General features: G+C 42.0%; 1 long non-coding RNA gene across 1 annotated transcript; it reads left to right on the forward strand.

The window, feature by feature from the left end:
- Nucleotides 1-3,616: 3,616 nt before the first annotated feature.
- On the forward strand, nt 3,617-15,740 carry LOC127583483 (uncharacterized). The gene is made up of 3 exons (XR_007958260.1): nt 3,617-3,642; nt 14,477-14,553; nt 15,650-15,740. It is a non-coding gene; the product is annotated as an uncharacterized LOC127583483 (long non-coding RNA).
- The last annotated feature ends 309 nt before the right edge of the window (nt 15,741-16,049 follow it).

Here is a 16,049-nt window from a genome sequence, read left to right on the forward strand (position 1 = left end):
ATTCAAAGGAGCCAATTAACTCACCAATTGGCATGGGAATGTGGGAAATTTGGGAAAAAAAGAGCACCAGGAGGAAACTTACCGGGAGAACATGCAAACTCCACTCACACCGCATCCAAGGTCAGGATCAAACCCAGGTCTCTGGACCTGTAAGACAGCAGCACTAACTGCTGTGTCACTGTGCCACCCACAAAGTGTCGAGAGCGGAATGGCTAAATCAAATAAGCAACACCTGTTGTTTAAACACAGCATCGATCCAAGGTACAGCTCCATCAGTCAGGGTGAGTGAAATCAGAACAAATGACAGGATCTAAAAGAGAGTGATGTCAATTTGAATCATTTTTAAAAAATGCCCTTGAATTTTTATTGTTGATAAAACGATTAATTCTTTTCAGGGCCTCATTATGTGAAAAATTTTCTTCCCAGCTTTATCACTACCATTAAGGAAGCCAATTGTCATAAGAAGAAGTTTATAACACTGTATATGCCATAAGCAAGATCTTATAGGCTACCATCTGCAAGATATTCAAGTTAAAGCTTCATTGTCAGGCTCCCACATACAATGTTCCACTGTATGAACACATCAACTTTCAGGAACATGTTCCTTATACTGACCTTCCCCTATGAGGAGCACAGATTGTGAATATGGGCCAAGCCTGCAGTTTTCTTTTATACCAGGTCTGCCATGTCAAGAATCCAGATGCCCTTTCCTCACGATGGTTTAAACATCTGGATGGAAAATTGAAGGGATCTTATCAGTATGTTCATTGTTAGTCTCTGTCTGTTCTCAGTGTCCTACTTCATACCTGTGAGTTGACATGGAGAGGAATGTGGAATAGTCAGATGTTAAATCAAATCTCCCACTTATGGGAGCAGCAGTGATTGACAGAGCATCTTAAAGTTAAGTCATAGACTCTTCCTTGCAGATTTTTTTGACTGAGAACTGAGACATGGGGATGGAATCTTAGATGTGTATGCTATTCACTGAGTATTTTATGACTTTGAATCACTGACATAAAGATGTCACTGTAAAAGAAGAGCTGAACTGCCCCCATTAATACTTTCTTGAACAGTGATTTTGTCTCCTGTTGAATTCTGCTCTCAACTGTAAACAGAGCCTTAAAAAATTACCTTTATTGTATTCTCAATTCACTTCCATTAACAGGAGAGCAGGAGAACATATTAAAACCATGATATCACCCCATAATCATTTTATCCCCTCATTGGTTTTGAACACTGATTTCAAATGGACACCTCTGGGCAAATCCAAAAACTATAACTTGGCCAGAATGACATTTGACATAGTTACTATGTCTCAGGAACAATTACATCATCTATGACATTTACCTATGTATTTCCATTCAAACAATTAGTTTCAGTCTTAAATGCTAAAGTGTGCCTTGCAATGGCTTTTGGGACAATGAACCAATATGATTTTCACTGATATACAGTGATTTTGGTTTAGTTTCTTGTTTTGTAGCTCAGGACCAAAGTTGGTCAATCTGACAGTGAAAGGTCTTAGACCGTTTCACAATGACCACATGTTATGTATGACATCAATTACATACAACACGATCCCTATCCCTGATGGCAGTTCAGTTCCCTCTTGAAAAGCTGCAGAGAGTCAGTACCTGCCACACCAACAGATATCGCATTCCAGAGGTCCACTACTCTCTGGGAAAGGGTAAGCATCCCAATGTACAAATTATTCCTAACGTCACCAAGTTTAACCTCATCCATGGTCCTCTCCCAGTACTTTAACCTGTAATAGTCTATCAATAGAGTTACTATTAATTACTTAACTGATAAGAGTTTCATCAGGGTGCCTTGAAGTCTCTACCACTCTAGACCAAGCTCCAAACTGGTTATTTTCTTAAGTACTTATCACTGACAAATTTAAACTGGTCCTGTCCTTTCTCCCAGCTTAAAAATGTGACCAATACTTTGTAGAATCTTTATGCACGCCTTGTTTGGCTGGAGTAATAGGCAGCCAGTAGTCTAACTCGGATCTGATGTCCCAAACCTCAGCATAGACAAGAACCTGCAATAGCATAGCACCACCAGTCTCTCCTCACTGAGTAATCACATGGGTTCCAACTGATGGGGACATGAATGACAGGATCTGATTTTTGTGTAGGTGAGATTTACATTTGAGGTGTATTTTCCAGTGTTTTGTGACGTTGTAATGGATGTTCATCGGCACCACAGTGACTTGTTCTGTCTAGCTACAGAAAGGCACAATTAGTGTGAGACTGCATTTTATGCTACTTGACATTTTCTTTGAAACCTGCAATGTTGAAAGTGTTTTAAAATAATTTTCAATTTTCTGGTGAGTGTATTGGTGGTAAAATTCACTGATCTTTGAAATCAAATATACTGCAAGCTAATAAAAGTTTCTCATGACAAAGCAATGACAGACTCCACAAGGAAATTCTTTTAGTGCTATTCTGGAGGGTTTTCACCTGCCGCAGACTCAGTTCTATCTAAAATTTAAAATACCATTATTGTAATTTATTCCATTGTCATTCTTAACTCAGCTTTACCACCAATCCCACCCAATGGTGTCAAACCCAACAATGCCAGTGTCCTTAATTCCGATGAAAGATCATCAACTTGAAGCATTAACTCTCTTTCTCTCTCCACAAATGCTGCCTGACCTGATGAGTATTTCCAGCAACTTCTGTTTTATTACTGCCAAACTCCACAGTTGATTGCTAAGAAGTGTGCAGTACCAACCAAAAAGGGCATTCCTCCCCCCCTCCTTCTCCGCCAACACACAATTTTACATTCAAAATCTCACACATGTACACAGAAAAAAATGCACGGGCTTGGAAACCAGATCACATAGTGCACGATTCAACTGCAAAAAAAGAAATCAAGTACAAAGGAAATTGTGGGTTTATTGCAAGTTCCAGGAAGTCTGTGCATTTTGTTCGGCGCCCCCACCACCACCCCACCCCGCCCACGTATCTAACACACTAATGCAGAAGTGAGCCAGGACATGTAGTACAGTACAGTAGCCTTTATCAACTGCCACTTGTAAATGATATATGCATTGTCCAAGGAAGGTGTGAGCCAGTCAGGCTTTCACAGCATTTGCAAGATCTGCTTGCTATAAAGAACAGTGCTGAGAACCTGGAAAATTATACCATTAGACAGTTCTCTCAATCAGCAACCACCCTTCCCCCAACCATATCTGCCATACTCCCTGCCCATGATCTTTTACTACCACCCTCTATAATTCATGACCAAGACAATTCCAACCCCCTGCCCCACCATTCACACCTCTTGCCTGGCACTCATCATTATTTGTCTGAAGCCCCTCCACACCGCATCAATCAGCCACATGATCCACAGTTCCACAGGCACCCCCGCGTCCTGTACTGCACCTCAAACTTCATCCACAAGCCCAGAGAGCCAACAGTGGCTTACCATGAGACCTGAGAATCTCACTCCCAATCCCCACTCAGTTACTCCTGCTGAGTACTGCAGGTGTGCGTGGAAATTTGATTAAGAATCAAATTAGATTTATTGTGATGCCATTTGTGATTGAATAGCTCATAATTGCAACGTGAGCAGACTCAGATATGTTGAACGATCCTATGGTCAACTAATGGAAGCCGCTGGTTCCAGCCCCAGCAGGTACTAACTGCTCTGAGGTGAGAGCTGAAGGAACAAAACAAGGTAGAACGTAGTTCATTCTGGTTAATCCTGGGAAAATAGCAAGAATTTGAAGAAGATGCAAAGGTGATTCACCACAATGCTTCCAGGGGAAAGAGAGTTTAGGAATGGGAGACTGGAGAAGCTGAGCTTGTTCTCCTTGCAGCAGAAAATGTCAGGAAGTAACTTAATAGGTGTGTTCAAAACTGTGAAGTATTTTGATTAAATGACTTGGGAGAAATTGTTTCTAATGACGGGAGAGTCAACAGAGAACACAGATTTGGGATCATTTACAAAATAACTAAATTGGAGATGATTTTTTTTTATGATGTGCTGTGCGATATGAACTGAAGTCCACTCCCTGCTAGTCTGGTGGTATAAAACGTGCAGAGCCACAGTGAAAGGGCAGGGAATTGGATTAAAGAGCTGGCATAAGCACAATGACAAAATGCCTCCAATTCCACAAAGACACAATGCTGACCAAATGCTGCATAATAAATAGCACCATCCTCCAAATTTATGGTTCCTCTCCCAAAGTATACATTCTGCATAAGTGAAATAAAATGTACTTTAAGCTGTTTTGCATGCTTCAACACCTGCTATTACACAGATTGCAGGAGTCGGCAGCAACAGAAACTGGATTAGATATAAATGCCGGTTAGTCAAGCTTGCAAAGCAGAGCTCTAAGAGTAGATTAAACATTCTCCTGCACTTGCTTTGCTTCAAGCAAACATAATGTTTAACAATAAATAACTAGCTGCAGTGGAAAGCAATCCTGTGGGAGGCAATCCAATGTGTTGCATTGAACCTGCAATTCAAAATGAAACAACAGGAATAGAAAATGTTTCACAAGCCTGTTTTTGTTTAGTTGGAAGCAATTGAACACAATTTGCATTCAAACTTACCACATAAAACATTGTGATTTCTCCTAAAGGCAGTTACATGGAGTTGAAATATAGATCAGCATGATTTGATTAAATCATAGAACAGCCTTGAGGAGCTGAATGGTCTAGTTTTGTTCCCACAAATCTGTTGAATATTGGGCCATTGTACAAAAACTCCACCAAATGTAGCCACTTATTTTTTCAATGCTTTGTAATTTATTGAGAAAGGATGCAGGAACAGAGACGAGAAAACAATCTCTTAATGTATCTCTCAGAAAGAAGAAATTAGATGAATGAGCAGTTCATGGGGTAAATTTTAACTCCAGGCATGAAACAGATGGGCATAGGGCATTATCATGCTGGGCAAGCAGATGCCACACTGCAGCTTACGAGATCTGGATTGGCACCCAAAAGGTAACCATGCAGCCAGGCAGGTACGTAGATCCTTCGGAGGTGGGGGTTGTTCATGTTCTTCCCATCCATAGAATACATGGAGACAAAACAGACCATTTGCTCCAACTGGTCAGTGCTGGTATATTGTTCCACAGAAGTCTCTTCCCACCCTGCTTCATCAGAATGTGCAGTGTAGTATATCTGTCAAACACTTGGACTATCTGACAGTCTGAAATATTATAATGAAAATGCCTTTTGACAAGTGGTTGTGAAATGTGAGTAATCTCCTATGAATTCTTACACACGGCAGTGTCACAGATGTGATGGCTCCAAGTTCTACTGTTCCACAAAGTAGGATGGATTTTGAGTTTGTGAGATAGTGTAAAATATATGACAGCCTATTTCACATCAATACCAATTTTTATTGGTGCTAAAGCCCAACTGAGGTTCAATTCTATCTTTTTGTACATTCTCAGTTTTCATCATTCAAGTTTTATTCACTCATGTTCTTGTAAAGTGGCTTGTGTGTTTTATATGTTAAACATGCTATAAAAATGCAAGTTGTTGATGTTGTTGTTGAAGTCAGGACATAACCAGTGGGAGAGGAGGACACTGTGCCAGACCAAGCTGAATTGGCTTACGTAAGCCTCCCTTTTCCAAGTTATATCCCACCATGCTCCTTCCCAAAGCCTTTATACCTGTTGGCACTTGGCAGATCATTAGGCAGAAATAACAGTTAAAGGACCACTCTGAGACTGCACATCTGCAGCTGCATCAGGAGGAGCACAGATTTTTGATAATAATCACCGAGTGTAGGCTTGGATCGACAGAAGGATATAACAGCACAATTCTTCCTCCATTGCAGAGACAGAAACTGTTGCAAGCGAACAATTTTGCAGCACAGGAAGAGGGTATTCAATGCAACAGATCTGTGCTGGTGTAAATGCTCCACAACAGGACCAGCTTTCATCTACACCTGGCTCTAACCTGACAACCTAGTGTTTGATGCTGGGTGCCTGAATTAGAACTCATTCTAATTCTGACAATAATATAATTGTCAGAACACAAGACTATTGAAAGAAAATGAATAGTGAAGGAAATGTGGGTGGCACAAGATAAGATAGAATACAGAATGGGAACAGTCTGGCAGTCAGGGTAGAGAGAGGCAGCCATTCCTCTGAAAAGCATCAGGCTGTGATTCACAAGTTTTCATTCAAGCAAGCCCAGGGGAATCGAAACAGTGAGTCATAAAAACCCAGTTTGTTTAAGAAAGAAAGAAAGAAGAAATAATGCACATTAATATCACTCCTTATCACATTCTTGGGATGTCCCAAAGCATTTCACAAACAATTAATTATTTTTGAAGCTAAGCCACTGTTGCTACCGAGGCAAATTCAACATTCAATTTGTATACAACCAACTCTCATAAACAGAGAGATAAATGACCAGTTAATCTAGTTCTTGGCAGCATTAGTTGAGTAAAGGAATGTAGACCAATGAACCAGGAAAGCTTTTTGCTCCAGATGAGATCTTAAACATCCATTTAAGCCATAAGAACAGGTAGATGCACCTTTTACCAAGAACATCAGTGACAGATTTCATTCTGTGACACCCTTCTGGAGTGTCAGCCTTGATTTTGTGCCACAGCCTACAGAGTGGTTTGAACTCAAGCCACTTTTACTTGGAGACAAACTGAAAAATTACCATTATGAATACTTTGCAGTAAATTCCAAGTCTTTCCCTGTCACGGAAGAATATTGAAACTACTGTGACCTTTTAATGATGAGAATTGCAGCAGGTCTCATGCCTGCCAATATATTCAAATTATTTTCACATCTATTGATTTTTAATTATTTTGCTTTGTTTTATAGTGACAGGACTCTAGGCATTCTGTCAGAAATGCTCACACTGGGTAGGGATCAGTCCTGTGTTCAGAACAAGCTATTTAGCATATCAGCCAAACACTTAGGCTATCTGACAGCTTGACATTTTATAATGAAAATACCATTTGACAAGTGGTTGTAAAATCTGAGTAATCTCCTATGAATCCCTGCACCCGGCATTGCTACAGAACTGATAGCTCTGTTCAAACAGAGCGGGCTATTTCTTCAGCTCGTGTGATAGTGTAAAATGAGTTACAGCGAGTCAGTGCCCCATCTTAGATCGATCCCAGTTTTTATTTCCATTGAAGTCTACAGCCCTACCACACACTGAGATCTTTGTATGCCTCAGGTTCCACCCTGTTGTTCATCTTTGGCAACATTACTCCATCATTAGCAGTCTTGTCTTTAGCTGCCAAGCTTTTAGTCACCTGTCCTAACATCTCCTTATGTGGCTCAGTGTTAAGTTTCATTCAATAACACCAAAGCGAAGCACCTTAGGAGTGGTTTGGCACATTAAAGGAATGTTATAATTGCAAATTGTTATTGTTGGAGTCAGGGATCAGTGGTCCCAAGGGGACCATGTCAAACCCTTCTGAACCGCCCACATCAGTTCTCTTTTCCAGATCTGCTTTTCCACACTGATACTTCCAAGACAGATGGGTATGATAGCCCGTTATTGGTCTGGGACTCTGCTGCACAAAGACTAGGACTGCCATAAGCATAGACATCACTGCACAGAAACTTGGAGTACTGCGTACAGTTTTGGTCACCCTGTTAAAGGAAAGACATGGCTAAACTGGAAAGAGTGCAGAAAAGATTTACAAGGATGTTGCCAGGACTAGCGGGCCTGAGTTATAGGGAGAGGTTGGCCAGGCTAGGATTTTATTCCTTGAAACATAGGAGAATGAGGGGTGACCTTATAGAAATTTTTAAAATTTTGAGAGGCATAGATAAGGTGGACGGTAACAATCTTTTCCCCAGGGTAGGGAGGCATAGATTTAGGGTGAGAGGGGAAAGATTTAAAAGGGACCTAAGAGGTGAATTTTTCATGCAGAGGGTGGTGAGTATATGGAATGAGCTGCCAGAGAAGTGCTTGAGGCAGGTGCAATAGTATTGGTTTGGTATTGGTTTATTATTGTCACTTGTACCGAGGTTCAGTGAAAAACTTGTCTTACAAACTGATTGTACAGGTCAATTCATTACACAGTACAGTTACACTGAGTTAGTACAGAGTGCATTGAGGTAGTACAGGTAAAAACAATAACAGTACAAAGTGTCACAGAGATAAGATATCTTTATTAGTCACATGTACATCGAAACACACAGTGGAATACATCTTTTTGCATAAAGTGTTCTGGGGGCAGCCCGCAAGTGTCGCCATGCTTCCGGTACCAACGTAGCATACCCACAATTTCCTAACCTGTATGTCTTTTGGAATGTGGGAGGAAACCGGAGCACCTGGAGGAAACCCACGCAGACATGGGGAGAACGTACAAACTCCTTACAGACAGTGGCCAGAATTGAACCCAGGTCGCTGGCGCTGTAAAGCATTACGCTAACCGCTACACTACCGTGCCTGCCTAAGAAAGTGCATTGCAGGTAGACAATAAGGTGCAAGGTCACAACAAGGTAGATCGTGAGGTCAGAGTCCATCTCATCATATAAGGGAACCGTTCAATAGTCTCATCACAGTGGGATAGTATCATTTAAGAAGTACTTGGATAGGTACATGGAGGGGCAGGGCTTAGAGGGATATGGGCCGAAAACAGGAAATTGGGACTAGATGGATGGGCACCATGGTCAGCATGGACTCATTGGACCAAAGGGCCTGTATCCGTGCTGTATTGCTCTATGACTCCCCTTCCCAGATATGAGAGATGAGGCTGTGAATTTACTTTGGTATTTCCTTTCCACCACACTTCAGGACTCTAGCAAGGATACCATCTGCTCCAGCAGCCTTGTTGTTTTTCAATTGACACTTTGTGATGGCACAATGATTGGATTATGAGCTGTGGAATGGCAGCAAAAACACACACACAAATTATATTTGTGTATGTCTTCAAAGCAGCCCTTCCAGTGGGAGCTGTCTGCATCTCTTGATGAGCTTTCCTCCTACTTGGCTCTTAGCAGGGTGGGCTCTTGGGCATTTGGGCCATAGGTGGTCTTGACAGCACTTAAGAATTCACACCTGCAATGGTTATCAATGAGTTTCTGGATTTCCTACACTCGTTCGATCTACCACCCGTACTCTAGGTCACAGACTAAGTCTGCAAAGACTGTTGTTAGGTGAGATTATCCACAGAGAAAGACGGAAAGCATGTTTACTAAGCCCTAGTGTATTAGAGATGGATGTGGAGATCAGCTATTTGAACATTGCCCTTTTGCCTATGAGACATATGCAGCCAATACCGATGATGTACTTGGCTGGTTAGGTCTTGCTGAGGTACTTTTAAAAAAACTAGAAAAGCACATTAAAACTCAGCAGCAGTATGATGATATCTGAGGCAAGAAAATCTTCGAAGCAGAGATGTGCATAATTGCTTTACGATTTCCTGACACTTGAGTAGAGTCTGAGTTTAGACTTACTGTACACATCCTCCCCGAGCAATACCCCTACAGCCAGTTATTTGTAGAATTCCTTGAACTGATGCTCATATATCCAGAGATATTTGCATAGCTCAGCCTGCTACAGGATCCAGATTTGAATTTGGTCCTTGTACCAGACAGTGACACCCAATGTATCACCCAGTAACACCCAGTCACTCACCTGGCGATACCTGTCCTTTTACCCAGAGATGTCTGCAACATTGTTATATTCAAAATGTTATACAGGTCCTCTCCAGGTTATGAATACCCGACTTATGGACAGCCCGTACCTATGAACTGACATTTGGGAGACCGGGCAGGATGGATCTGCCTGGCTGCTGTGGGGCTACAGGCATCTTCTGCCATGTGGGAACTTGGTTCAAGGCAATATCACTGCATCTTGCAGAGGAATCTGAATGGTTGAGTTAAATGCCGTGGTTTAACTACACATTGCCCTGGTTGGCATATGTTTTTATTTAAATATATTTTCTGATTTGCAAACTGTTCCGGCTATGAACAGTTCTTAGGGTTGGATTCCTGTCGTAACCTGGGGAAGACCTGTATTCAGCACTCATCCTGGATTATTTGCATCAATAAAGATTCTTTTCTCAACAAGATCCCAGATACAGCTTATGTTTCTGAGTCATGGTATCATAGGTTCAATTCTCACCACAGAGGTTACACAAGTTGTCATCTTGTTGTAGGACCAGGCATTAAAATGAGGCCCTGTCTGCCTTCTCAGATGGACAAAGGATCCTGTGGTACCTCTGTGAAGAACAGCATCGGGATTTATCCCTGACATCTTGGACAACATCACTGAGACAAACTACCTGCTCATTATCACATTTATTTTTGTGAAGCCTTGTGTGCAAATTCTCTGCTGTGGTTCCCTCCTTACAGTGGTGCCAACATCCTTAACATACTTCATGTAGCTTTGGACATCTTGAGAGTGTGAAAGGCAGAATATAAATGCAGTTCCTTCCTTTCTTTAACAAGAACCCCAACCTAGGACCAGCAGAAGGAGAAATGAAGGAGATTTTCACTGTCAGTAATCTGGGACAGAGGGTGAATGAGACCCAGAGGGCTGCCAACTTTAGTTACAATCGATATCCAGGACTAGGGACTGGAAAACAGGTTTAAAAATAAAAATACCCACATCTGACAGTGAAAACAAACAGCTTGGGATTGTGTCTGATATTTATTGGAGACTTATTAATGTGTTATTAAGAATCCTGAGTCATCAATACAGACAAACAGGTGCATAGTTATATTTTTGTGTATAAATTACATGATAATTGCTTCCACTGAATTCTCAGCTTAGTGTGGTTACTGCCACCTACTGGCACATTAAGAATAATGCAAAAGCCAAGGACAAAGCCACTTTACAACTATATACAGTTTACTGCATTCAAAGCTCCCAATGTGGCCTTCTGTACAGCAGTGAGACCAAGCACACACTAGGTGATCAGTCTGCAGAGCATCTGTGCTATGTCCACAATGGCCATCCCAAACTCCTGGCTGCATGCCAGTTCAACTCTTTTTCCCATTCCCATACATCTGTCTGCCTCAGCCTTCTCCACTGCCAGGGTGAGGCCTAATGCAAACTCCTCATATTCCACCTGAGTATTCTTCATCCCAATGGTATGAACACTGAATTTCCCAATTTCAGGTAATGCTTCCTCTCTCTCTCTCCCCCTCCTTCCCTCCTCCTCTCTCTCTCTCCCTCTCCCCCCCCAACTTCCGGTCCACCTCCGGTCCTCTCATTTTTGTTCTCTTTCCCATAACCCCCGCCCCCTCCAGCCCCCCCATCACCCATTTTTGTCCCTCACCCCTTCCTGGTCCCATCCACCTACCAGCCACACACTTCACCCACTAGATCCCCTCCCCTATCTGGTTCCAACTGCCCTCCATCTCTTCCTTAAAGTTCCATCCTTATCAGATTCCAGTGCTTGTGGCCCTCATGTCTCCGCTTATCACCCTCCTGCGTCTGTGTCCACCTTCAGCCTTCCCTCCCCTTACCTGGCTCCTGGCTCCATCTGCCTCTTTTTTTTACCTTGTCTGCTTCCACCTGTCACCCAGCTGCCTCTATGTCCCAAATCCACCTCCCTCCTCCCCCACCTGGCTCCTTCAACCCATCATCCTTCACCCCTCCTCAGTCCAACTATCACCTACAGGCCCGTCTCACCCCTCACCCACTCCTCTTTATAAAGGATGTCTTCCATCTCTACTCTCAATCCTGATGCAGGGTCTCAATCCAAAACATTGACAATCCCTTTCACCCCCACAGATACTGCTCGACCTGCTGAGTTCCTCCACCAGTTTGTTCTTTGCTCCACAGACTGTCTGCCGGTTAGACCCATTGTTCAGGATCCGAATTAGGTAAAGTAATTGTCCTCATCAGCCCTTGGATTGAAAAAGGTGAAAGATGACCATGGGGTCAATGGGTAACTGTAGAACTCCTGGTCAAAGAGGACAGTGAAGTTTCCCCCTTAAAGAACCTCTCATGCTCTTAATAAGAACTACAGAAAACCATGTGCCTCAATGCTGCCCTCTTCAGCTGCAAAATGTGTCCACGTTAACAAGTCTTAATCTTCCACAAGCCTTCCACTATCTTGATTACAGGAGCTCAGATAAGACAGAATCCCTGAGGATGAAAGGGTCGAGGTAACTCCAAGAAAACCTGGTGCTTGCATCAAGTCTCCCACTATCTGAATACTAGGGATCAACATCACTTCTTTTAAGAAATTTGGAGAGGTTACCTTTTGCACCACCGACCAATCCAACAGAGCTAAATATTACCAGTGCTGCAATGGCTTTTGCTTTTCCGTAAGGTCAAATTAAACAAATGCCCATAAATCTCATTAACTATATTCCAATGAACAAAAAAAGATTAAAACAAGAGTTGAGAAAGAAAATAATTTTGATACACCAGTAAAAGTTATTAAGGGTAAAATTTTTTCCTTGACTAACCACAACTTGTCAAGTTCATCACACAGAAAGTGGCTTTTTGGGTCTGTGCCTGATCTTTCCCTGAGCAACCTGAAACTAAATCCACTGCCCTTGTGCTAATTTTCTCAAGCTTGAATAAGTTCCATACCACCTGATGGTTACCAAGAGTTCAAGAGATGGAGGCAGCTCATTGATGGCAAATGATCAGCCACACAGGCAAATCAACCTCAACTACATACAGCAGGCATAAGGAACTGCATTAAGAACACAATGGGGGCTCATGACAAGGGTGAGGTCTATTGAGAGACATTGTGATGATTGAAACCTGGCAAAACTCCTTAAAACAATTCATATAAATATTCAGCATTTGTGGGCAGGGACTATTTTACAGAATCCCTGAAAGTTGCCATTGAAAGTATAGGATGTGGCATGGGGATCAAGCACTTAAAACTAAATAATTTCCTGAAAAAAATTCTCTTATGAAGTTAGTTAAAAATATTTCTTCTGCTTATGTTAAAGTGAGGGAGGGAAGGATGTGATGGGTGACTGGGGTGAGGCAGTGGTGGGGTTGAGACGAGAAAGCTTTGCCTGGGTTCTGATGTAACGGATGTAATGCTGAGGCTTATAAGGCGTTGGTCAGACCACATTTGGAGTATTGTGAGCAGTTTTGTGCCCCATATCTAAGGAAGGATGTGCTAGCATTGGAAAGGGTCCAGAGGAGGTTTACAAGAATGATCCCAGGAATGAAAGGGTTAACATATGAGGTGCATTTAATGGATCTGGGCCTGTATTCGCTGGAGTTCAGAGAGATGAGAAGGGATCTCATTGAAACCTCCTGAATATTGAAAGGCCTGGAGAGAGTGGACGTGGAGAGGATGTTTCCAGTAGTGGGAGAGTCTAGGACCAGAGGGCACAGCCTCAGAATAGAAGGATGTCCTTTTCGAACAGAGGTGAGGAGGAATTTATTTAGCCAGTGGGTGGTGAATCTGTGGAATTCATTGCCACAGACGGCTGTGGAGGCCAAGTCATTGGGTATATTTAAAGCGGAGGTTGATAGGTTCTTGATTAGTAAGGGCGTCTAAGGTTACGGGGAGAAGGCAGGAGAATGGGGTTGAGAGGGAAAAATAAATCAGCCATGATTGAACGGCAGAGCAGACTCGATGGGCCGAATGGCCTAATTCTGCTCCTATGTCTTATGGTCTGATAAGAATGAATGGGAAACATCTGAAATTGATACCAAAGAGATGAAGAAGGTCAGCCATACAAACAGGATGATTACAGCACAGGCTCTGGAGGCTGAGTTGTATCTATGAGCAAGGTAATTGTAATGTTTAAGTGTGAATGTTACACCCATCTTTGGCTAACAGTAGACTTGAGAGAACAACTAAGTTTCTCTTTAGTCCTAACAGGGTGAATGTAAAGCTGGATATGAGAATGTTCTTATTCATCTGTAACATTGGTTCCTACATCAGTTCAGCGACAGTGATAGACACTATGATATAAAAGCCTGGTCTACTTCAGATAATGCCAACACTCAGCTAAAATAGCCAATGTAGCAAACAGTGGCATTTGTGCTTGTTGACAAAACAAAGGCAGGTACTGCTCCGACTAACGTAGCCCGTAGAGATCATTTCTCTTACTTTGCCGGGAATTTGGAATCTTAGAAAATGAGCATGTTTAAAGTGCTGAAGAAGGGTCCTGACCCGAAACATTGACCAACTGCTTTTCTCCACGGATGCTGCCTGGCCTGCTGAGTTCCTCCAGCATCATCGTGTTTTTCATGTTTAAAGTACGTGTGCCAGTGTCATTTTCTATTTCTTTTTGGTATTAAAATGCAATAATTCTATGAAATGGTTTCTGTCATTCAGTTCAGAAAAAAGCAGTTGTTTATATGAATTCCAGTTTCAGGCAGGAATGTTCTTTTGGAATTTTATTTTATTTTTAGTGTGGCTAATAGAAATGATTGCAGCCATGTGACATTTCAAATCAATCCAGTATGCCCCCAGTGTTAAGTGTTTAAATCATTTAGCATTATTTTGGATAGCTTTTGCCATTTTGCAATAATGTAAAATGGGTGATTGCAAGCTAGCAGCCTGATTTACATCTCCCTATTTTACTTAGATTAAAGTCAACCTTGGAATTGGGTTAAACATTACAAAATGCATCAATAAAGTGGAAGCATCCTGGTCTAAATATTGGTAAGTGCAATATTTTTCTTCAACGGTCTGCTTCTGACAATTCATATTTTTTCCAGAGGAATTGGGACCATGTTTGAGTCAAAATGCCTGACTATGGATAGTTGACCAAGTAATTCTGGTCATGATTCACACTTTGTATGCTCAACACAATTTCTGCCTAGGTGACGGACAGGTGATATTATTCACTTTCCTCATTTTTCAGCATTGCCAGAGGATTAGACCATGTTGTCTCATGTCCAGTCATCATTGGGCACTCTAGGGACACCTAGAGGCCTTCACAAGTAAATGAAAATCAATAAAACTGCAGATGCTGGAAATCTGAAATAAAACATAAAATGCTGAAAACACTCAACAGGTCAGGCAGCATTTGTGGAAAGAGGAACAAGGTTAACATTTCAGGCCAAATACCCTTCATAATAACAGTGCTGGATTCAAATCCAACTTAGGTAAGTCCATCCTATCTTTGAACCTTTGATCCCATCCAACAAACCCTACAATCTCTCACTTGACACCCAGCCTTAATGGGCCTAGGCCTATGATGGAGACTCTGAACTCCAAATTCCACCCCCCCCCCCCCCAGAAGGCTATCATGGGATTTCAAGCCTCCTTGCCCAGACACCCAGCCAATTATCTCCACCCCACTCTCCATGCTGTTCCCAATCTTACTTGCTTTAACCCCTCCCCATTTCACTTACCTTACTTGCCTAATCAGCCCCACTTCCCAATCCTTGATCCATCACATTTTCCCATTCTATCCTTCAATCCTCTGGATCCAACCTTATCCAGCTTGGCACATTTTCAATTATAAAAGTGCAACACGTTCTATTTAATGGTTGAGGACTTGGGCTTTGCTTCAGTGAGCTCAGGACCAAATCAACCTATTAGAGTGTATTGCAATTGCTTGGTTCTGTATATATCTTGTCTGGGACAAGGAGTATGCAGAAATCAATTAAAAAAACAATTGGAAAAACAAGTGTTCTTTCTCATTTATTATTGCTGTTGCTAATCTTTGTTTCATCTTAATGCATTGTCATGATCAAATTCCAACGGGCACCAACAGCCCATTTTAATTCATTTTGCTTTTCTTTTCTTAAAGGGGCTGACTCTCATTAGAGTATGAAGCTGCAGGCACCAGCCATCCTCTCATACCTGATCCACATTGACCATTGTTCACTGACTATGCTTTTCTGAAGCTGACTGTTTTACATTTATAAATGAATACCATGAATTCAGTTGTGAGTCTGCTTTGAAGCATCTCCAGACAGGTGCGCGCATGCGCATGCGTATACACACACACACACACACACACACACACAGATAGTGATGAGGAATTGCTACACTGATCGAGTTTGTTCTCCGCCCTACCAAAGGGACATTGTGATCAATGGTAGCATACAGCAACTATAGCTTAATATAAAGCCTTCTAACTATAGCTTGGTATAAAGCATTTATTTAAAAGGCTATCATGGGATTTCAGGCCTCATTGCCCATTGCAA

The sequence above is a fragment of the Pristis pectinata genome, chromosome 26 (assembly GCF_009764475.1).
Source record: "Pristis pectinata isolate sPriPec2 chromosome 26, sPriPec2.1.pri, whole genome shotgun sequence".
Classification (NCBI taxonomy): Eukaryota; Metazoa; Chordata; class Chondrichthyes; order Rhinopristiformes; family Pristidae; genus Pristis; species Pristis pectinata.